The sequence below is a fragment of the Battus philenor genome, unplaced genomic scaffold (genome assembly GCF_028537555.1).
Source record: "Battus philenor isolate CCGP_79_NKW_IND1 unplaced genomic scaffold, ilBatPhil1.0.hap1 SCAF_3, whole genome shotgun sequence".
NCBI classification, from domain to species: Eukaryota; Metazoa; Arthropoda; class Insecta; order Lepidoptera; family Papilionidae; genus Battus; species Battus philenor.
This window is the reverse complement of record NW_027181693.1, coordinates 12,148,578-12,154,577: the sequence shown is the minus strand read 5'-3', so window position 1 is coordinate 12,154,577 and position 6,000 is coordinate 12,148,578.

Here is a 6,000-nt window from a genome sequence, read left to right as displayed (position 1 = left end):
TGTGTTAATTTATATATTACATCAATATTGAAACTGAAGCCTTATATGAGGTTGTACTAAGAGCGAGAGATATAAATCCTTTGTAAGATTTGAACAGTACTTGACGCCTCTTCCTGCAACGCATTGGATCCTTTTGGCACGGTGTTGAAAAGTTAAGTATTTTTATACGCACATAACATTTGTTTAAATTTTAACTAAAATAAAAGTCTAAAGTGTAAGAAGTAATTAAAAATTAAAACTTTCTTGTGGTAAAAATGTATCAATCGGTAGATTTTTGTATTAATCAATTACTTTCTAGTACATTTTTTATTTCTATTTGTTATCATTCTTTTAGTACACCAAAAATAGAATGACTAATCTTTTATAGTTAACTATAGAATAAGCTCTATTTATTGTAAATATTATCAATTCTATATAACTATTACTAAAGTTTAACATTAAATAACGAGTTGTAATGGATGTCAGCAATACAACAAAACAAAAATAGCTTGGGACGTCTGATTAAGCCAATAATTTTAATAGCTGCAACGCTCACAGTACGCAGTGACACTAATGTTCATCACCATCATTTCAAGTACAGCACTACTACTGGACTTAGACATTTCCCGTGGAAGTCTAATAGGATCGGTCGGAACTGGACGGCGACCAGTATTGTCCAACAAGTATAAGTCGTTCGTCCGTCCCCCACGCCTTGGCTACGCCACCAGTTCTACACTTTATGTGACCTGAAAATTTCCACTTTAACGTATCAATCCGCATAGAAAATGCCCGCTAATTCTCTTCATCTACGGAACTGCTCATCCCGGAATCAATCTCATAGAGAAATTCACACAGTACAGACCTCCCGTGAATCCTTTAGAAGCACATCCTACTTTTTTTTAATATGAACAAATACTGTTTATCTTTATTTACAGTTTATTATACTGGTTACTCTTTCCTACGTATTTGAATACCGCCAAATTCTAAATCGTTGAAGTCTCTTGAAACGTGTCTAGCATTCCGTTGACTCTATACTATAAATTTCCTTTCTTTATATTTATATAGATTTATAATAAATTATTCTTATAAAAGCCCAACTCACCATCATTATTAACTGTAGAATAGTAAACAAGATTTTCCAATTTATCAGTGTAAACATTCATAAACAAAAAACAACAATGTTAGTAGCAATTGCTGAAAGTATATTATTATTAACCTTGTTATTTCATCTAAATAAAAACCCATACATAACTTAAGTTAAATAAGTTGTCTATGATTTTACATTGAATGCATATTAGACACAAAACAACAAACAAAACATTTACAAATTTTATTTGTTACAAGATCTAACTTACTCTCCAGTTTTCGATCGAATAGTAAAATTTTGCCAATTGTTCAAGTACGGTGAATTGTTGAAAACTGTAGCCATGCATCTTTATTTTTACATATTTGTGTTATGTTATTGTCATTTATCTACAAATGCTATATTGTACAGTTACGGATGTATTACAACAAATCCGGTGAAATAGTAATATGTAGTGCCCGAGCCGAGTCTCCCCGAGGGAGCATCGATCTTGCTACTTAAAAGAGGTCTTATACTAGGCGCCCTCCGCGTTCTGCCGCCATGAACCCGCGGATTCTGCACATGCCTCTTGGACAGAGCAGTAACTCCGGTACGAATTTTATTATTATATCATAACTGTACTAATTTTAAGCTAAGCCAACAATAAAAATATTTCTCTTTAATGTTTAAATATAATAATATGTTTAGGTTGATGATGGCTAGTTGTGTTGTACTTTGTTAACTTGACGTTGGGCCATCAGCGTCCGAAAAAATTCGATACAATTGGCCACATTGTGATCGAACGAAAAATATGCAAGTAATGTCTATCGCACCCTGAGAGCTTTTTTAAGTCAGCCGAGATGTTGCGCTTAGAATTAATTATTCTTTCCACTTGTAACAGTGGCCGCTGAGTGCGAAAAGCGTGTCGCGAGTGACGCGACACTTTTACTTTATCGGTTTAATGGACTTTTTTTATACAATTGTGATGTCTTCATTATGAAATCAACAATCAAAATACCTAAGTTTTCGTCATCATCTACAACATGTCAGGCGATGAAAGCCTTGTGCAAGGCATAAGACTCAACAAAAGATCGCCACAATATCTTCAATTCAATTCAAGATCTTGCGTTGCCGGCATGTGGTGATTTCCCGCGACAGCTATGTTATAGGTCTACCTAGTTCTGGGCCTACCCACGCCATGTCTACTGGCTCGGCTATCGCAACAATGCTCTTCGACGATTTCTGTGATTTAATTTACTCGTACATTTTCGACAATTAACACGCCAATCTTTACCTTCTATATTACAATTACGTATTGCCTTGGAACTATACTAAAAACAACGTAAGCTCTGCTATCACATTCGATACCTTGTTGAATCCATAAATTTTTGCTATCTTAATATTTTAAGACTGATTCAACTGGACACATTAAACACAAAACCGACAGAGATATTTCTACAAAACATTCTGTCGCCTTTAAATTGCAAGTAATGGCAAGGCACATTGTAAATGTGCCTCACTAGAGCCATCTAGAGAATTATGTACAAAATTTCATACTATGCCAGTTATATTTTTGGTTTGCATTTGCATCATTTCTTGAAGTATATGGACCTGTAAAGCTTTATCGTCATTTAGTATTAGATCAGTATGACCGTATTAATACGTTGACTTTGCAACCAATTTGAGACAATTTTTCCAACAAAGTTCACCATGAAGCAGTTTCTTCATGCTGAAGAAATCTTATTACAGAGATAAGGTAAAAAAGAGCAAGAAATTGTATTTTAATCGTCAATAATGATTTAATTTTGAATTCTTTTAATTTGCCTCGTTTCTAAGCCTTCCAACAGAATTTTTGAATGATTCTACCTTTACGCCAGCTACTGCCTTTTTGGGTGTTTATCTAGAAGAAAATCTGCTTCTTCAATAATTTATTTTAAAGAAGATAGTCTCAGCATGCTGATATTAAAGCCTACTAATTTCTAAAATTAAAAATATTTTCCTAAAACCTGAGTTTGGATACTGATTTAATGGGCATGATTTAAATGGCAGATGGGCTATTTATATATTTTATGCAAACATCTGACACCTAGTATCACTTTGTCTTATTACCCTGATGCAGCAAATATGTATGTAAAATCCCTATCCGAGGCTCCTAAGGGAGCTTCCTTAAGATTTTTTTTTCAGCCTTTTCTCAGATACTAATTAAGTGAGCGTAGACCTCTTTCTTATTCCATTTTTTTCTATTTTATACAATTGCTACTTGCCACCCTCATAATATCATACCTCCCACGTTTTCCGTTTTATCAGGAGCTAATATCAAAAAACCTTGTTTTCTAGTAACGTCAAAACAATATGATATCTACTATGAAAAACAGAGACGTTTCAAAAAACGTGTTGGAAAAGAAGCATTACTTCTGAATTTAAATTGTATGAAGCACCTCTTTCAAACGTGGTTGGTACATGTAGGCAGTTTTAAACTATAGCGCAACGTAAGTCCATTGATAGGCGGAAAGTTATTAAATAAACTTCGTTTAAATTATTAACATCGTCCGTGCCGAGTCCCACGGGATCTGACCGCGCCCGGCCGGCTTGTGATTACAGAGAGCTTCCCTGTAATAATAAAACATCGACAGGCCGCCTTTATCGACTGCCTGCTCGATAAGCATCCGTGACGAATTCGCACCGCAGCACTATGCTCGCACGCCGGAATGCCCGCACACGTATCCGTCGTATATACCTTACATTGTCCAAAGAAAATTTTACTCAAGCGCAAATAACATTGAGTTCATATTTCCAGTCAAATATAACGTTCGTTACACACTTACTTTACAACGACTGTAAAATGACCGAGATATTCGTATCGATATAATTTTATTTCCAATTATGATGCTCAACGTTTTTCACATATTTATAAATTTTTAAATGGGCGCACGTCAGAGTGAACAAAGCACCTGCCATTGGTTGATGAATTTAAAATCCTGGAGAGCAATATATTTAAAACAGAAATCGACGGTCGCCAAATGGCAAGGATTAAGAGTGTAATGAATTAACTCCGTATAGGTTCAGTGCCGATTGGCCGATGGTAGTTATCCTTCTGCCTTTTGAACCTAATTTGCTGTTTTAAACACAATGTTATCGTTTAAAATTTAATTTGAATTAATTATAGTAGATTAAACATGCAGAGTGTTTGGAAACAGGTGTAAAAGCTTTGGCTATACATTCCTCCCTTTAAGGCCTTTAAACCTGTAGCCAATGAACCTGAATAATACTATCACAACATGGCCTTGAAATGCGCCATAAGTACACCTGAAATAGAAAATTTAGCAGACAAACTTGAGTATTAACAAAGGCAATTATTTTTTCTAACAGTTTTCTATTGCTTCTCTGTTTTGGTTTTATAATTATATATTTTTTACTATATAAAATATCAATTAAATAAGTGGAATAGGTCTTCTAATATAAGTCATTGGTTTCATAATTTTGCTTTTTGTATTTTAGCAGATAGACTCACACTGCAAGGGACAGGCCTCCACCAAAGATGATCACAATGACCGACCCTGCGCTACCCACGTCCAGTAACTTCATGCGACCTTGACAATGTCGTCAGTGGCTAGTGGAGAACGTACCCACACCACGTCTACATCAATTAAAAATATTCACATTTTTTATTTTTACATTTTTATTACACCTGGTGACCAAAAAGTTCAAGTAAAAGTTAATAATGAGTACAGATTTATTGCTGCTACAAATTTTGTTTCTCAAAACCTTAATAATATCGCGTTGTTGTTCGGATGAGAAGGTGATCATATGTTTTTTCATCTACTAAAATAAGAACACTGCCTTTTGTCGCAAAAATTGGTGGTTTCGGGCCAAGTTGCCTGGCATTACGGTTCGACCCCAACAAATCTGACAACAATACATCGTAAAACTGGCGAACGTCTTTCGTACAACTCCTAGGAAACTTATCTACCCATATTAATCATTTCTTTGTTATTAGCTAAGTAAGGCACCTTAATTAATTATTTCTCACATTAATTTGCATGAAATATTAATTAATGGTGTAATTATAAGAACGCTGTACATACCAAACATCGGTACTTGTAATTTTGATGGATACTTATTAAGATTTCTTTACATTTGCTGTCTAAATACAGAAATATTTAATGTATGCAGGTTATTTACGCTACTAATTCGCCATTCTTAGACTGTTCATGAGATTGTTTTGCTTTGTAGACTATATATACAGGGTGATAGGTCATTTGTCATCAAAAAGCTTGAAAACATTTACACCTAATCACCTTCAGGTAAGTGATCAGTCATAAATATGTTACATTATATTTTTTTATTGCAATGTGACAGACCTATTACTTCTGGCAGTATAAAATCTGCAGGTCAGATAGTAAATAATAATTAGTTTTAAAATGTCCGAATTCTAAAAACGCATTATTATTTCTGAAACCTGAAGTTACAACAATTTTTTGTTGTGTTTGATAGTATTTAGCAAAGGTAGTTAAAGTTTTAATAATAATAAATGTGATATAGAACATGTCTGTAATCATAAGAAATAAATTTTATAAATTGTGTTTATAATCATTATAATTGTATTTGTTATTTTGCAATTAGCAAATAAATGTTAAAAAATGATGTCAAATTCGCTCTTCTGCGGTGGGGGTGAGAACAGTAGACTGAACTCTGACCATACCGGGCGTAGGAGAGACCCGGCGCTATCTCTCCTTGCCCTATTACATCTGCTATTGCAACCCACGTTATACTGATTTGGCGACCTGTGAGGGTGGAATGCGGGTCCAGAACGTCAACAATCAATTTCACATCTCATGACCAACCAACAACTGCTGGCCTTCCCGAGGAGAGCTAGACATCCGACGTTCATACTAAAATGGTATCCTTTAAGTCAAATGACGACAAAAACTTTAATATCGCGATTTAAGGTTATCGCT